Source organism: Otolemur garnettii, unplaced genomic scaffold (genome assembly GCF_000181295.1).
Source record: "Otolemur garnettii isolate 467f Iridium unplaced genomic scaffold, OtoGar3 scaffold00017, whole genome shotgun sequence".
NCBI classification, from domain to species: Eukaryota; Metazoa; Chordata; class Mammalia; order Primates; family Galagidae; genus Otolemur; species Otolemur garnettii.
This window is the reverse complement of record NW_003852412.1, coordinates 17,459,679-17,479,378: the sequence shown is the minus strand read 5'-3', so window position 1 is coordinate 17,479,378 and position 19,700 is coordinate 17,459,679.

The following is a 19,700-nucleotide window of genomic DNA, read 5'->3' as shown; positions in this document are numbered from 1 at the left end:
TAGCTAATACAGTGTACTACATTGTGCCATGTATTTTACATATACAATTTATTTTAAGTCATTTAACATCCTGTGATATAGATGTTATTCTCTTCATTTTAAAAATCAGAAAATGAAAGCCCAGGGAGGCTAAATGGCTTGCCCAAGATCACACAGTTTCTTACAAATAACATAGTGAAGATTTAAGTCAAGTAGAAGGTTCAAGGAATTGCCTTCTTAACCACTATACTATAGTTAACCTCCAGTAAAACCATGGAGAAGTTTCCTGGCACAAAACAAACACTCTATTATTATAATCTAAACATATTTACAAGTCAAATAAAAAAAATCAATTTTCTCATATGACAAAGAGGATCATAATACTAATAGTATTTTCTTACCATAAATGAATACATATTTACAGTAAAAATATTGAAAAATTCAGATAAGCACTTAAAAAATGAAAATCATTTATAATTCATAAGCCAAGTAGCCAGAGGGAAAGAGACATTTAAATTTTGTTTTATAATATCATATTTGCCACTACGTATGTGACATATATTTTTAATAAAAATTAGATTTTCATACCCACAGGGCAATCAAGAACATCATTTATAGTTGTCTTAATGTCATAGTTTTATACATATTGTGTTTTCTGGAATTGATTAATTAACTTAGCAGGTGTTAGTTAAATTAACCTGTGGGTATGATATAGTTATTTGAGTCTGCTGTAACTCAGTCTGATCCAGGTGAACAATGGAAACAATAAAATTCAAAGAAAAAGCGCTACATACCTCATTGCTGCAGGCATCTTCCAAGCACTCCCCTTAGGAAGCCAGTCACTGACAACAGTGCCTAGTTCTCCCTTCAAAGCAATTTTGGAACTCTTTGTTTTTTGGAATGGCCAACAAAGCTGTTGTTATATTACCCTTGATGTTCTGAATGTCATCAAAACATCCTCCTTTCAATAGTTCCTTTATCTTTAAGTAAAGAAAAAAGTAATTGGGGACCAGATTAGGTGAGTAGGGAGAGTGTTCCCATACAGGTATTTGTTTACTAGCTAAAAACTCCCTCACAGAGAGGCTGTGAGAGCTGGTGCATTGTTGTGATGCTAGAGCCATGAGTTGTTGGCCAATATTTTTAGTTAAGATTTTCCTGTTTCTCTATTGATATTTACTTGGTATTTCTATGCTTCTCTCAGTCAGTCAATGATTTTGACACACAGTTTGATGAATTTTTACAATGTTTTTGTCAGTTCTGCTCACTATCAGCCACCCTGACCTCTCTTCATCAGTGACACTTTCTCTCCCCTCAGAAAAACATTTAATCCATTTGTATACTGCCTTTGTCTTCATGATATTATCCTCGTAAACTTGGACTAACATGTCCCTGATTTCACTTCCATGCTCACCAAGGTTAACAAGAATTTTACAAATGTTTTGTTCTTTGCTGTAATTCAAGCTCTGATATTCTTATGATGGCACATAGAAATGTGAAACAATAATGAATGTCATTCAGCAAGATGGCACCACACATTGACATGAACACAACTGTGAGACACTGACACACCAAGGTTATGACACCTTACTGAGTTATTTATACAGTGCGGCTAACATAAGCACATGGTGGCAAATTTGTGAACTTAATTGTCAGATTAAACGAGCTTGAAATGTCATACTATTTCATAAGGAAGGGTAGTGTAAGAACACCTTCAGCCATGTTCCAGATTCATTAATTCTGTGGCTCTCCCAGAAAGCAGAGAGGCACAACCCAGTATTGACACCAGGGGACTAGGACCTGTTAATCTGTCTTTTGTCATAGGAATGCTGGCCATGATCCTTCTGGTGGATGAGAAAGAGGATTCACCCCTCTCTGCTTCTACACTAATAAGATGTGGCGTTTCTGCAGCTTTAATTCAGCTTTAAAGCACATGAAGAAAAGGCAAGTGACTAAAGACATGAAGGCTTCCTACCAACATACTTTCTGTGCAAACAAAAGAAATAAGTTCTATTTTTTAACTTTCTCCACTGGGAAGAGTATAAAGAAAAGGGTGATAACCAATTATCTCATTATATAGGAAACTGCTGAAGTTTGACAAATGCAATGAGAACTGACTTAATTTTTAGGGTTTGAGAAGAAAGTTCAGACATCAAAGTTTTTAAGATCTGGTAGAAGAGCAGTGTTCAGGATGTACTTTGGAAACTTGAAAACACATGGGCTAGCACATAGCCTAACAGTGCCTAGAAACTGCTCCCTAATGCTCTTCAGTGGTTCTCAACCTTCCTAATGCCACAAACCTTTAATACAGTTCCTATGGGTCATGGCCCACAGGTTGAGAACCGCTGCTCTAGATAGAAAGTCGGTGGAGTAATGCTATCTCTGTGACAACTGGCCTGCAGAAATGCCACATCTTACTCTTTCTTACCCATCAGAAGGATCATGGCCAACTTTCCTATGAGAAAAGACAGATTAACAAGAGAAGAGCATAGCAAACTTACTTAATCAAAGTTTTACATGACATGGAACCTTCAGAAATCAGACCCATAGACTCAGGGAAAACTGTCCTTATGTTTAGGTTTGATAAAGAATGAAAAACAGTGTAAAAATGTGATTGGATGAAACGTAATACACTGGAGGGGAAGACACTCAGCAAGGCCTGGGTTCTTCTTGGCCTTTCTGTGTGGCATTCCCTCCCCCTGGATATGAGGCTGGAGCCCTCTGGAATGAGGATCTTCCTGAGAGAAGGGAGAAAATGGCCTTTGTAGGTTTTATGGCTTGCTTTGGGGAAGAGAAGTTCTGATTTCTATAACTTGCTTCAGAGGAGAACAAGAGGAATGGGATAAGAGGACAGCAGAAAGAGACATATCATCTGAGCTAAAGTATTACTTCACCAGTCAGTTCTGACATGAAATATAAATCATAAAGACCTCCAATCTTGTTTGGAAGAAGGCAAAGGTAAATAAAACAGTGAAAATATAATTAAATATAATTAAAACTTATTCCTTTAAATATTGAAAGAGATGTAAATATTTAATGACTCTGTATATAGACAAGCCTTAAAAACTCCAAAATGTACAAGTATGCAGTGATGAGTTATTTCCTTCTAAATGGAAGTAAACAAAACTGGCAATTACAAACACGTGTTGTCTTTATGATCGCAACTATGTGCAATCAATTCATTAATATGCCTGGAAGAAAACGCATCAATAAATGTTGGTTAACCTTATGCCTTCTACCTCCAAAATCTTCCACAGCACAGATGTATTATATAATGATTATTTAACAAATAAATATGCCACAATATTAATACATTCTCATTGGAGCCTAACAATTTTCAAAAGATTGAGGAACAATATTCAGATTTGATTCCATAAACCCTCCCCCACCACATCACTCTCTGTTCCTGTTCAGCCCCTGTAAAACCACCCTGGATGTCGCATGGTGAGGGCCTGAATCATATTTAGTGTTTCTCAAGAAGTGCCATGAGTATTTGGGATAAAGTAATTCTTTACCTTATAGAAGAACTACCTTAGCTTTCTGGATCCTTCATTGCCCTCACTCTTCTGGCTGCTCACTGCCGGTACTTATTCTCTTCTAATCATTGAATCAACTCAGAACACCACAACCATTTTCTTACCGCCCCAAGATAGGCAGGTTTTTTGAGAACTGTCTGAGTTTTTTATTACAAGGTGGTAATCAAATCAGGTAGGAGAGAACAAAAGAAGCTTCAGGGAGACTTTGTTCCATCTACCACAAGGTGAACAGAACCACGCTCCTGCCAAGTGCCCACCACAGCACCCTCCTTCTGAAACCAGCTGCACCTCTGGAACTCCATCAAGCTTGATCTTTTCCAGGAAATGCCTGAATATTGTAGCTAACTTTAATCTCTTACTTATCTGCAGTGCTCTTATAAGCGCCAGAGATTGAGAGAAAAACTAGCTCATCTCAGCATTTATTGCTTCTGTTAAGATTATTTGCTGATCAATTGTGTTAAGGTGCATAAGTGTTTCAAAGAGTGCCTGGTACATGGTTAGATCTCAATAAATGTTTTATTCATTATAAATCATCATTATTATCATCATCACTATCACCTTCATCATCACCACCTTCATTATTTGTTGTCTCCTTTGTAATCACAGTGTATTAAATAGCAACTTGGTACTCACCCTGAGCCTGGAAGCTTATAATGATTACTGTTAAGTTTATTATATACCATGCTCTGCCCAGTGCAAAATATGCCTTCTTCAGTATGGTGATCAACTCTAAATCTAAACAGTTCTTAAGAGTCAAAATTTGAGGCATTATAAGTTGTGCTCGTATTTTTACTAGACACAATGATTCAGTCCCTGATGATGTATTTTTCAAAAAAAGACTACTAAAATTCACCACAAATACATATTTTATAAACATTCATTGAGTCACAAAACCAAATATAGTGTAAATTTCATGTCATACATGTCCATTTGGAAATTTTGAGCATGGGCTAGATTAGTTGAAGGTCCTTAAAAGACCAGTGTCATTTAAAATATTTTTCCCAGGCTTAGCAAACCCTCCTATAGCTTTTTTCCATTGACCTAAGATCATCCCTCTAGGATTTAAAATTAGAGTCAATGCCTCAACATTGTCCATTGCCTCAACATTGTCCATTGCATGCTTGAATATTTTGAGATATCTTTGAATGAAAATCCTGGAATATAGTACGAGGCCTGTGTTGGTATAGATGGTAGCCCTCGTGAAGATAAACACAGTTTTGATAATTAATGAGGGGGGAGAAGGTTCTTACTAATGACTTTTATAGAATCTAAAATTGGCACTTGCCAGACGAACAAGGTCAACCTACATTCTGACATAGAATTTAATCACTTGTGTTCTCATGCATGCATCTCTAACATAGAAACCCTGCAAGTTTCTTGAGATCAAACATTGCACATAGGTCTCTACTTCCTTAGCAACTGCCACCCCACACACTCTCATTTGTATGGTCTCTCAGTAGACCCTCCTTGATAGCTGAAGAAGTGCATCTGATGTGATCATGAAAATAATTTCACAAACGTAAATTAGGCTTGTTATAGGCTTCAGATTTATCTATAAAATATGTTGGTCTTCCTTTATAGGAGTTTCATTTACATAAGAACTTATCACTGATGAAGTTTTCCTGCACACTGGTAAGTAAGAAAGATAACTTTACAACAGAATTTCTATTATTTTGTTTTTTTTCTAGCTAAACACAGAACAGAACACCTATGGAATTAATTTAATATATACTTTACAGGTAGGGTTTAACTTGGGGGAAAGCATTTTTATTCAATTGCTAGCAAATATTTGCATCCTTTTAGTTATCTCTGAAAAAAAAATACATGAGGTTCAAAATTCACTAGTCCTAAGACATTTATACTCTACACTTAACAGATTTGACATATACCCTTGCAATATGCACCATAGGTGTGATCCCACCATTTACTCTCCCTCCATCCAACTTCCTCCCTCCCCTCCCTTCCCCCTTTTCTTCCCTCCTTCATCCTAAGTGAGATGAAGGCTATGTTAACCAGTTTGATGTAAGCATTCCAAATTGTATATAAAATCAGCACATTATACCCCATAAATGCATTAATGTATACAGTTATGATTTAATAAAATAAACAAACAAAAAACCAAGATTCATTAGTCCTTCTAAGTATCTATGCCTAGTTTGGGTTAGCACGATTTAATGTGCCAATTTAAAAGTCGTTCAAGTTCAAATTCCTTTCAGTTGCAAATATGTTCAGAATCCCTGGGGAGTTTGTGACTGAACCAGATGGCTGGCAAATATGCAGACTTCTACCTAATCTAACTTTTTAATCTCAAAATAATTGAGTTTCTCCTCTTCATGTATCCTTCAGTGGAAGGTAACTTGTGTAAAGAGAAAATGTTATTGATGCTTACTCAGGTTTTATTGGGTGATTTAATGTGAGTCAGTCTTGGTAAATAGGGAACGATACTGGGGTCATAAGATAAATTTTCAAGTCCACAAGTTGTCCCTATCATGCTAAATTAATGTTTGTTGAGTGGAAATGCATGTACCCTTTCCTAAAAGAACCAACAGATTGCGAGAGCTAGGAATTTTAGAAGCAAGACCAACATCCTGGTTTGACTGAAATGTTTTCTGATTGGTCTAGCCAAGCAATGCTATGTATTTTAGCAACTCTCACAGTATTTTCTGCCAACTCACAAACAACAGACAATATAGAGGTTCATAATGTGGTATGATGATTTATAATTTCAGTTTGTATCATTCCTCTCGAACAATAAATAAATTTGTACACTCACATCCTGAGGGCTTCCTCTTTCTCCCAAGTGCTCAAGGGCAGATACAGGGCACCGTATAAAGACTAAAAAGTGAATCTAAGATACTCAGCTATTCAAGAGCCCCAGGCAAACAGGAGGCTGAAAGATTCAACTCATGCTTGCAACAAAGAGTCACCACTTTCCATAACTACATAAAAAAAATGTGGTGGGTGAGAGGAGAGGAGGGGATGGCCATGTGGGCAGGAGAGTACATGGCAGAGAAGAAAAAAGTCTCTCAAGAAGGACAGTGAGTGGCAGGAGTGGTGTGGTGCTGAGTCAACCAGAATCAGTGCCCTACCACCAGCATTCACCCATCCCCCATGGTCTGCACTCCAGGACTCTGCCCAACCTCTGCCTCACCTGTCTGGGACAAAGGAGACATGTCTTTCAGGAGAGGGAGAAACGCTTCTCAGGGCTGGGTGGGGAGCTTTCCAGTATTGGAATTATGAGGGAGCACACAGTTCCTGGTTTACACTTTCAGTATATACATGTAGTTAAAAACAACAACAACAACAACAAAAGTGGCTGGGTGCCCATAGCTAAGTGGTTAGGGTGCTGGCCACATGCACCAGGGCTGATGGGTTTGAACCCAGTTGGGGCCTGCTAAACAAAAATAGCTGGGCGTTGTGGCAGGTACCTGTAGTCCCAGCTACTAGGAGGCTGAGGCAAGAGAATGGCTTAAGCCCAGGTGTTAGAGGTTACTGTGAGCTCTGACACCACAGCACTCTACCAAGGGTGACATAGTGAGACTCTGTCTCAATAAAAACAACAACAACAACAAAAGCATATTTACCAAACACCAACAAGGAAAGATGGATACAGTTATTGGTTGCAAATGATGTTCACCCTGATATTTATAGAATAGAGCACAAATCTGGTTAGGTTTCAGTTATAAATTCAATCCAATACAATTCAATTCAATAAGCATTTTTATTCAATTCAATTCAATAAGAATATGCTAAATGCTAAGGATGTAAGGACACTGCTATAAATCTGATACAGCAAATGGGAAACCACTGTCATCAACTGCAACTGTCTCTCAGTATTCATGAAAATCAGTGACTAGAAGCTGTAGTACTACCGCAAAAAATTCAATGTCTCTAAATGGTCTTTGCCAATAGAAACAGTCAAAGAATCAGGAAAATGGCTGGGTGCAGAGGATTACGTGCCTATAATCCTAGCACCAGGGATGCCGAGGCAGTGGATTACTTGAGCTCAGGAGTTCAAGACTAGCTTGAGCAAAAGCAAGATCTCATTCCTGCTAAAATCAGCTGAGTTGTCGGGGGGCACCTGTAGTCCCAGCTACTACAGGGGTAAGTAGATTGCTTGAGCCCAAGAATTTGAGGTTGCTGTGAGCTATGATGCCACAGCCCACTAGCCTGGGTGACAGAATGAAATTCTGTCTTAAAAAAAAATAGAAAAATGATTTACTCTATACTTCCATCTTTTGAATCTCTCCAGGGGAACCTAAATGATACAGCAAAACATCATAGTGAGGAAGCCTTGGTAATGCACTGTTAATAAAACTTCTTCTGCTATACAGAAAGGCAACACAGATGAAGATTAAAATCATAGTCAAAACAGACCTTCCTTTGGATTACCCAACATCCACGTATACTCTTCTCCCTGTATTTAAGCTTCTAAACAACAAGTAGCTTCAACAACTTGCTCCCACCAATATCATACAAACAAGGGTACTCATCATCCTGCGGTTCCTTTCCATTCTCCCATAGTACTGGTTAAATTTAACCATATGAGGCATTAACCCCACACACACTTCCAGGTGCACCACCCAGTCCAGGGAAGCCACCCAGGAGCCAGATCCCATGTGGCTTCATTTGAGTTTGGACAAGGTGGGAAAAGGAGGTTCTTCTTTTGCCCTCATCCAAAGAAGGGTAAGAAAGCAAGCAGGAGTTGAAGCGAGGCAATGGGAGGGATGCCCAGAGTCTTTCCCTGAGCACATGAGTGGGATAGGAATGGAAAAGCAGATCTGAGGAGTACAGAAACTCCATCCAGTCCCAATATCTATTCCAGGGAGGATAGTTGCTCCCCCTCTGCAATGGAACCAGGTGGCTCACTGGTTATGTCAGACTAAGGTCTCCTAAATAGTCACATTCCATTGAGAGGGTGGTCAGGGACATGCAAAAGCAGACGGGTTCCTGCCCCCTACATTGGTATGTGGCTGTTAAGAGGGTTCAGTATGTGTGTCACCTCTTGGTAGATTTACATTCACAGGGATCTCAGCCAGGCAGGATTAGTGAGAGAAAGGCCGTGTTGCTGAACACACACACTGTCTCCATTCTGGCCTCATGACATTGATCAGGCACTAGAGCAGCGGTTCTCAACCTGTGGGTTGCGACCTCCTTTGTAATAATGAAAATACATCCTGTAGAACACTTAGAGAACTAAAAATAGACCTGCCATTCGATCCTACAATTCCATTATTAGGTATATACTCAGAAGATAAAAAATCACATTACAATAAAGATGTTTGTATCAGAATGTTTATTGCAGTCCAATTCATAATTGCCAGGTCATGGAAGAAGCCCAAGTCCCCATCGATCCACGAATGGATCAATAAACTGTGGTATATGTACACCATGGAATACTATGGAGCCCTAAAGAAAAATAAAGACTTTACCTCCTTCATGTTTACATGGATGGAACTGGAACATGTTCTTCTTAGCAAAGTATCACAGGAATGGAAGACAAAGTATCCAATGTACACAGTCCTTTTATGAAACTAATTTATAGCTCTCAAATGAAAGCTACAACTTAATTCTAGCCCAAGAATATGGGGAGGGGGTGGGGAAGGGGAGGGGAGAAGGGCGCTGGGTGGTGGGAGGGTGACTGGAAAGATCACCTATATGGTCTGTCTAACAAGGGTACAAATGAACTTTTCTAGAACTAGAGTATAAATGTTTTGACACAATGACATGAAGTCTATGTTAACCAGCTTGATGAAAGTATTTCAAATTGCATATAAAAATACTACACTGTACCCCGTGTTTGCATTAATGTATACAGCTATCATTTAATATAAAAAAAGAAAATAAATCCTGTATATCAGATATTTACATTACAATTCATAACAGTAGCAACATTACAGTTATGAAACAGCAATGAAAATAATTTTAAGGTTGGTGGTCACCACAACATGAGGAACTGTATTAAAGGGTCGCGGCATTAGGAAGGTTGAGAATCACTGTGCACTAGAGTAACAGGGGAAAGACGTTAAAGCATCAAATGAAACAAGTCCTCTTTCTCACCTGATTATTAAGACCCTTCTTTGCAATAAGTCTATTTCGGTGAGATTTCAATTAACCACTTCATCCATATGCCTATTTCCCAGAAGATAGGGGGCTATATAACCCCTGACCACCAAGACATATTTGTAGTCACTGCCATAAAGCAAGGTTTGTTCATATTTCTGGTCATATCACCTTCCAGGCAAAAGAAACATAAGATAGATATGTGGCTTGAATTTTTGCCCAGGGGAAAAATTTCACTTTCCTACTTTGTTTTGAGGGCCACTCTTGAATGGGACTGTCACACGATAGCAGTCCATTTCTGTACTGGCACATCACCTACAGAATAGATTCGAATATTTTGTTCCTTAGTAAATTTGTCATGAGTGTTGGCTTAGGCAGGAGTGGTGACCAACTGGCTGAGCCATCTACTTATCTAACTTCTTTATGACTTTAGGACCTGTCTAAGCCCAATTCCTGACACACCCCTTTCATTTAATAATGGCTCGATCCAACTCTGTGGTTTGCTCAATCAGAAACACCCAATTCATAACTAGCATCTCAGGTCACCCGGCTACTTGATGCCCCTTGGTTATGTGTTCATTCTCTACCAGGACTCTAAAAGTTGACAGTTTAATGTATTTCTCATTAACTGAATTGAAGCAATGCACCCAAAGGTGGGATATGTTGCTTCCCTCCGCTGTGTCATTTTTTTAAATAATGAGTTCAAGGTGTCTGAACTCATGCATTGCTTTGGAGATACTATCTTTCCATCCCCCAGGCCACTGAAATTCCATTGCAGTCGCAAGTCTCTGAATTTTTGGGCAATCATTTTTCACCCTCTGCAATGTACATTTCTTACCAAGGGGTCTAGGATGTCCATCACCCTCTGGCGGCTCATCGTGGATACCAATGAGTCTTAGACGGATGCCCTGTGTTAGATTGATGTGATCCCTGTCTCTGTGGACTAAAATATGACAAATCCAGGCTATTGGATGTCGTCCTGATGTAAAGCAGGGAAGATACACAGTCTTTGTCAAAAGAAAGCAAATAACTCAGAAAGGATTGCTAATGTGGTAAGTGCTTGTTAGGTGTAGGGTTCTGCTGATTTATTCCAGTAAAGAAAGCATATTTGGAACATGAGCTGCACCTGTTGTCACTTATTTTATTAAGTTGATGATAACATATGTTATTTAACAAAAGTTATCTGTGAGCTTCACAAGCTAAATGGATGAATTAAATGGAAATATGGTAAAAATCACTATCCCTCGATCTTTCCTAGCTAGAGTTTCCTCTTGAGCACTCTGCCCTTATGAAATATATCTACATAGCACACCCACTCCAAGCCTTTGATCTCATCTTCTCCACCACTTGCCTTAGCAGTTCTAACATTGCTACTTTACTTCGTGTGGCCGTTCCTTTCTCCAAGCTTTTAAGAGCTGTCTTCAGAGAGTGTGGGCACTATCTTCCAAGTTCTCGTCAGTGTGTTAAATCTTACATCACGGGGACTGCTGCTGTCATATTGAAAACCTGTCTCTAACCCACTTGCACATTCTGCTCCAACATGCTCAGAATCCAGTCCAATTCATTATCACCCAACTCCTGCCGACACATGTTGGCTAAATCCCATGGCTTCTTCACTGCACACCATCACTCCTCCTCTAGTGGACACAGCCCTTTCCTGGTCAGGTTATGCTATGACTTGACTAGCAATTGATCTGATTTCCAGTAACAGAGATGGAGGTATATCCTAAGTGGGGTGCCTGTTAACTTGTAAGGCAGAGGTCTCTGTATCATCTAGGGAAAAAGTCAAAGCACTGAGCTCTCACAGGGAGAAGGCCACCTCTATGGGCTCAGAGGGCTCAGAGCTTTAAAGTATATCAATCAGTCAAACTCTACTCTCAAAACTCCATCCTTACCCTGTGGCAGCCTATGCTTTGATATGCAGACTTGCTGGGTCGCTTCTCTGAAGCTTTACCCTTCTAATCAAGTCCTTGCTTTTTCTGCCTTCCTGTAACAGAAGGTGAAAGTTTCTTTACATGCTTGCAGGAATACCTCCTGAATGTCACAGGCTACCTTTAATCAGGGATAGTCACCCTTAGTGTTCCTCTTTTTTCTAATTCATCAATGGCCCCCAGCAACAGCCATCTCTTTCCACAGTCCTTATAATTATTATTCTCCCAGAATCTGAAGTTTCTAAGATATTTTACTCCCCCAGTACATTTCCTTCATCAAAATCCATCACCATTCACCACCACTGAAAGCTTAACAATTACAATTGCACAGCAGGTAGCCATTCTCTGCCTCTGAGAGGTGAAGAGGTCCTTACTCCAGCCAGTAGCAATTGATTCAGCTCCAAGGTCTGCTTCTGTGGATCACTCCTGGCACCAGCTGTCTTAGGTCTATTTCCCTTGGAAACCAACTCTAGGTGTCGATTTGTATGCAGGAAATTATAGAGCTGTGCTCTTGGGAATAACACTGATGAGGGAGAAACAAAAGTGAAACTGAGCAGAGGGGCAAGTCTGCATTTTCACCAGAGGCGTCAGCCGTTTGCACAGGGACATAGGGCTGGGATGAATCTCGGGGGTGTTCTGAATTAAGGGGAAGGTGACAAGGTCTTTGTGTCCTAAACTAACCAGCCCTGGAGTGCAGGTTGCTCCAAGGAGAAGTCCCTCCTGCAGAGATAAACTCCTAATAAGGAGCCCAGATGTGAGTTTCCAGCAGCCAGCATTCTGACAGGCGGGAGAATAGATGCCTTCCGTTAAGATCATAGCCTGGTTTAGAGCCATTTTATAATCCTCATCCTCATCTTTTTGGTTTTTCTTCCTTAAATTTTAATTTTGTAGTAATTATGGATAGCCAGTTGCAAACATAAATTATAGAAGGCCATAAACACAGCACTGAGAGGCTGCTTGTATCCCTTCATCCGCTTCCCCTAATATTTACATCTTATAAAGTCATAATACAGGGTGGAATTTTGAATTTGACATCAGTACAAGCTGTGTGCATAGTTCCATGTTATTTTGCTCTATGTGTAGATTTGTGTAATGATGGCCACAATCAAGACACACAACTATTAACCTTTTATAGCCTCCCCCCACCCACTTCTCACAACCACTAATCTCTCTATAACTTTGCGGATAAATGGAAACACACATACAAGACCTTTTTTCCTTTAGTTTTTTTTGTGTAGTAAAATATGTTATGCTTAATTACCATATTAACCATTTTAAACGTGCAGTTTAGTGGCATTAAATACATTCATAATGTTGCCAAACCATCACCACCATCTACCTCCAGAACTCATTCGTCCTGTAAAACTGAAAATCGATACCCATCAAGCAATAATTCTCCTTTCCCTCTCCCTCCAGCCCTTGGCAACCACTATTCTATTCTCTGTCTTTATAATTTTGATGACTCTAAGTACCTCGCATAAATTGAATCATACAGTGTTTATCTTTTTGTTGATTAGCTGTCTTAGTCTATTTTTTGCTGCTATAACAGAATGCCTGAGATTGGATAATTTGCCAGGAACACAAACTTATTTCACCCTGTTCCAGAGGCTGACAAGTCCGCTATCAAGGTTCCAGCAGGTTTGGTGACTGGTGAGGGCCTGGTCTCCACTGCAAAGATGGCACCTTGAGCTTGCATCCTCCGGGAGGAATGCCATTTCTCACACAGCAGAAAAGCAAAAAGGGCAAACCTACTCCCAAATACTCTTTACTTGTGGCCATTAGTCCACAAGGCCTCTGCTCCCATGACCTAACCACAGGTCCTTAGGCCCCACCTCCCAACATTATGGCAATGATGATTAAGCTTCTGGTCCTAGAGATTCAGATGGAACAAACACTGAGACCACAGCAGTAGCTTATCTCACTTAGCACAATGTCATTCAGGTTCCTTTAGTTCTAGAACATGGCTGAATTTCCTTCTTTCTTGGGGCTGAATAACATCCCACTGTAGGGATATCTCATATTTCACTTGTTCATTCACCTGTTGGTGGACACTTTGGTTGCCTCCACATTTAGCTATTGTGAATGACGCTCCCAGGAACATGTACAAACACCATTTTGAGACTTTGCTTTCAATTATTTGGGGTATATACCAAGACGTGGAATTTCTAGGTATATGATAATTCTATTTTCAGGTTTTTGAGGACCTGCCGTACGGTTTTCTACGGCATCTATACCATTTTACATGCCTACCAACAGTGCACAAGGACTCCAGGTTCTGCACTTTTCATTTTCTGTTGATCTTTTTTTATAAACAGTAACCATCCTAATGAGGATCTCCCCCTTGTTTTTATTTCATAACATAAATTGTCAACTCTTGCAAGTCTTTTTGCCACCATTTTCCCCTCAAGTCGCATTTTGCGTTTGTCCCCCGGGTCTTGCTGGGCCATGACCCTACTTGTAGACTTGTGTATGGGAGAAAAGTAATAACTTTCTCACAGTTGCAAGGTCTGTGGCTGAAATTCCTATAAGAAAAGACAGATTAACAAGAGAAGCATATAACAAATTTATTCAGTCAAAGTTTTATGACACAGAAGATTTCAAAAATGAATACCCAAAGACCTAGGGAAAGCTGTCTGTGTAGGCATAGGTTGGATAAAGAATGAGAATTCATACAGAAGTATGATTAAACAAAAAAAGGGTCTGACTTAGAGAAGGGAGTGTAGCAAGACCTATTGGTCCAGGTTCTTCTTGGCCTGTATGGGTAACATTCCTTCCCTTGGGGAGTAAGGTAGGATACCTGTCAGGAGAGAGGGGGAGACCTATACCATCTACAATAGTGTAGATGCTGTAGCAGAAGGTCAAAGACACATTTCTGCATCTGTAGCTTTCTGTTTCCTTCAGCTTAAAAGACTCGATATGCCAAGGTGCCCTATTTGAGGGTAGTGTTTCCTTCACCCCATCATTTGGAAATAATAGGTTAGGCTGTGGGAAAGGTCAGCACTCCTATTGCAGGATAACCATCTCAGATAAGGTTATTTTAGAATAGCAAGGCCAGTTTTATCAGTCAGAAACGCAAGTGCTTGCTGCTGCTGGCCGAGGAAGCCCTATGGGAACTGGGTTTGGGACATGCAGCACCGTCCAAGCTGATCTGAAGGCTCCTTTCCAGTCCTCACTGGTTTCCTCCTTCTCTGCCACAGAAGCGACCCAGTGGAGCTGAGAATTCAGTCTCTCTAATCATCAGCAACCCTCAGGTCTTGTTTTAGCTATGGAAGCCTTTGGGTTATCAAAGATACAAAATTATTTCAATCATGATCCTCTGACCATGCCATAAGCCAAAAATTAAAAAGCCCAGTTTACAATTGTTTTTCCTTCACAGCCCCCTGAGCACGCAGAAGCAGCTGGCCCTGTCTCATCAGCCGTCCTGGGAGGAAGTCTACACCATCACTGCAATAGCATCAATGGGGCATGTCTGTGCCCTCGCGGCTCATCAGAAACACAAGGCCCAAATGAGGATTTCTTTCTAAAACTTCCACAGTGTTAATCTACCTTTATAATTCCTTTGCTAGGTCAAATAGATTCTCAAGATTTTCAAGAAGCACATTACCCATGACAATGTAAGACTTTACATTTTAACAGTTCTCTTTTCATTCTATATAATCTCTCCAAAGATAATCTAAAACTATGCCATGACACAAACAGCTTCATAGAATGACAACCACCTTAAAGAAATAAACATGTCAGTAAATAATTTCCCTATGCACATTGAAGAGCTATTTCATTTTTCTCACATATATACTTTCTTTAGAAGTGTTGAGAGTAGGGATGTTTCCTGAAATTACAAACTGAAATCTAAAACCTTAGTACTGACAACAACCTCACAGTAACATAGGCCTGCTGCTATGGAGTGAAATACTGAAGGTGTAAGACGAGGGGTGATACGAACAAGCCAGTCTCAAGAAATTCAAGAAGATGGGATTTAAAAACTGATATTTATCAAGACACATCTTTTTGAGACATAGTCTCATTGATTTCATTGCTTTTTAAAATGTGACTATTTGGGTAATTTTTATTTATTAGATTTATATCATCTATATGTAAAAGGTGTTTGGCTTTTTGGATGCCACATGGCAACTGCCTGACTGGGCCTTTTAAACAAACACTGACAGAGTCTTTATCTTTAGGAGAAAAACATTTCTAAACAAGCCAGTAGGATTCTTCTAACATACAGGGCAATAGTTTTGCTCATATAAAATTTTCTTAGGGGTAATATTTTGAAATGTATAATATCCTATAATTTTACATGATTAGGTTTATCCACAATTTAAAATAACTATATTTCTAGATGAGTAATCGCTAGATAAAAGCGTAAGTTGTGATTCCATATTTAAACAAGAAAAACCTTTGTAGAGAATTAAATTGCTAGCTGGTGAAATTCATGGATGAAATCTTTTTAGCTAACAAAGACTCAGCCAAGGATACGTAAAGCTTAAGAAACCCAAGTGGAGCAGCAGTGTTCAAACTAAGTGGTTACGATAAGATACGGAATTGGACTCATAAATTCCCTGTTAAGTAGCAATCATAACCTTCCATATACAAGATAGGATCAAGATTCTTTAAACTATGCCCACATAAAATTATCTTTTAAATAGTCCAGACAGGATTTCAAGTAGATTAGCAAAAAATGAAAATAAAAAGCACAGTTGCAAACAACTTCCAAATATCATTCTTTAATCCTATAAAGGGCCTAGTCAGCAACGATAAATATACATTTATGCACAACATTCTCAGTAACATTTTAAAATCATAAAACTGTACTTAAAGAGATAAAGACCAGATATCAGAACGCTTACATATCTTCTTCGTTTGTTTGTCTGAGACAAGAGTCTCTGTTGCCCTGGGAAGAGGGCAGTGGCGACCTTAGGCTTAACTGCAATCTCAAACTCGTGGGCTCAAGTGATCATCTTGTGTCAGCCTCCAGAGTAGCTGGGACTCCAGGCATCTGCCACTATACCCAGCTAATTTTTCAGTTTGGGGTAGAGATGGGGGTCTTGCATTTGCTCAGGCTGGTCTTGAACTCCTGGCCTTAAACAATCCTCCCATCTCAGTCTCTCAGCGTGCTAGGATTATAAGCATGAGCCACCACACAGACCACATACACATGATGATTTTCTTTTGTTGTTTTGTATTTGGCTCCTGTGGCCTAAGAAAGCGTCATCTTAGCAATTACACAAAGCCTGGGGCTACACGACAGACTGAGTTGACAGTCTTTACAAGCTAGAAGGACATTCAAAGTGTGACAACAAAACTTAACAATGAACCTTAGGAATCCTGTTCTGAGCCGTCATTGCCGTCTGAACTACTAGCTCAACCAGGCCTTTGCCTCTCTGCTTTTGACTCTCTTTCCCCCAAATCCCTGTTTATTCCTAATGCACAACCACGAGACCATTTCTAATCAAGTATCTCCAAGCTCTCATCTTTACCCCAAGCCATTTCACAATTAGTTCCCTAAACAGAGGCATTTTCCTCTTTAACAGAAATTCTACTGCAAGCAGCTATGATAATTTCTTCAACTCAAGCAGCATATACATTGATCTACCTAAATCTATTGAAATCCTACATACTTGGACTTTGAAAATATCCCCATTCTCAAAGAGACAGACTCGGACAAAGGCTCTGCTCAGGTTTTCCTCTGCTGGGACATTAAAGTCTGTGTCCCCTGCGTCTCCTTTTCTGCGTCCCACACAGGCCTGCACCAAATGCCTCACACCCTTGTGTTAGGCCCTGGTACCAACAAGCACGAAATACATTTTGGCCATTATTAACACAATTCAGTCTTTCTGGAAGAAGTTCATAGCTAGAATTTCTGGAGCCCTGCAAAGTTAAGACTTTGGGAGGTTCACTCTGCTGATTCCCACCTGCAAATACAGTTTCCGGGGGTTCCTGGAAGGTTTTTCTCCCTGTGGCTCTACTGGTCACAATTTCTGCAGACTATTGCAGACTTTAGTAGGAGGAAAGCAACTTCCAGATAGATACCCCTGCGAATCCTCTTTTTCTTGTTTTTTCAATATTTTAGAAGCTTGAATTTATTTCAGATCCTAAACATAACCAAAATAGAGCCCTTTAAATTATGTGCACATCACACCCCTTCTTAAAGAAATCTCCATTTCTAATAAATCTGTGATATCGTATAAAACCCGATCTCTTGTGCTCCTGCTGGCAAGACCCTGAGGTTTTTTGATTTAAGCCTCTGCATCAGCCACATGCTTAGACAAAAATCACCAAGGTGATGATGGAAGAAACAAGAATTGTGTCATCCTGAAACATAACTCGTAGATATTACTTGGTGGGGAAAAAGAGAAAGAAAAACATACCCGATAAAACAGCAGTTTCTAAAAAAAAGGTTTTACCTTTATCATGGAAAAAGGGCCTAGGCAGAACCCGTTTTCAGAAGAAAAATCTTCTCCTAGTTACTCTTCCCACTAAATGTAACTCAATTTTATTTTCTCAGCACCTCCTTAAATTTGCTTTACTTCTACAAACTAAAGCAATGGTTGGAATATGGCCCCTTCAGCAGTGACAGCCAAGTTTAGCCTGTTCCATTAGCCGATTTTCAGATACCTGCAACATTATCCACGGGTTCTGAGATATCCAGTAAATTAAAAGGCTATTTAGCAACTTTATTTGACAGCTAAACTGCCTCTAAGGAGCCCCAGGCGCAGGACACACATCTGGCTCTCTCACAGAGTGCTGCCATGTACAAACAACTTCACAATGTTTAGTCTTAACGTGCTTTGGCCTATAACATCTGCCACAGTTCTGTGTTTATCAGTGAAAATAACATATAGTCCTGTTTGCCAAGGCACTAAAGATGTGCTCAGAATAAAGTGTCTCCTATCACGTGATCTGTTAACATGCAAAGGAATTTTGTGAGTTACCTTTTCAAAATAGTCATTTTGCATTTGACCTTTACCTGTAAATAATAGGGTCACATTAGGAACATAATTCCATGACCTAATCCATGTGTGTTCTATGCAAACCCCAGAAATATTCCTGGTAAAATCATCAGAAAGAACCCAGTTTAAATAATAATAACCGGGAAGTGTTAAGGATCTATATTCATAATGCCTTTAAAATGTTCATAGAACTGAATACTGTACAAACAAACTTGGCTTTTCTCCCCACGGACAGCCTCAAGTCCTCTCTTATGTCTCCAGGAACTATCCATCATCTCTCAGTTACACTCGGACCTGCACTTCTAATCCTCAGATGCTGGACTCCTCCGCAGGGTCTGTTTCTGCCCACCGTCTGCCATCCCCTCTCCCACAACCTTGAAACTTCTTGGCGACTGAGCAGACTTCTACCTGACGTACATTTTCTCTGGATAGGCCCATATGTCAGGACGTGTACACGTGTGTGCACACACCCATACAGATACATATATGCCCTGATGCGAAATCCCAAGTCCTTCAACTGGCATCATTGTCTGACTCCAGCATACCCTTCCACATACACATTTGTCCCAAACTAATTATTGTTCCCATTTCTGCCAAGCAGGCTCTTCCCCACCTGTCCTCTCTATAAATCTTCCCAAGGCATCTCAAGACACATTAGAAGGTCACTTATTTCAAAAGGTTTATCTTAACTTTCCCAGACAGGTGCAGAACCAGCTCATCTATCGTTCTGATGGCTTTGCACAGGTTTATGTCTTGATGGCTGCTGTTGTAGCTGCTGGTTTGAACCCATCTGCCTTTCTATCATATTGTAAGCTCACGCCGACCTCTCTCCTGCATCGTCCACACCTGCACTGTTTGAGAACCCCATTTGCCTGGCAATGCCTATGATGCAGGCCTTCCACTGCGAGGTCATCCTCACGGACAGTGGTGAAGAAGGAAGAAATATTTCTGCTTTGAAGTCGAAAATGCTTACGTAGGACCGTCAGTGCATGAGCATAACATAAGTGCAATGAGAGAGGCAGGAAGAAAACAGATGTCAGTGGAATTGAGAGTGCAGGAAGCATGGGAGTCCCACAAAGTGGGCCGATCTTTGCAGGGGCCTTGGGGATTTTGCTGATAAATAGGAACTTCCACCAGAAAACACGTCTGCTTGTGCGCATGAACACACGCACACACACACTAACCTCAGCCATACATTTAAAACACTGTACCTCGAAAATAGTCAGAGGACAGAACCCTGC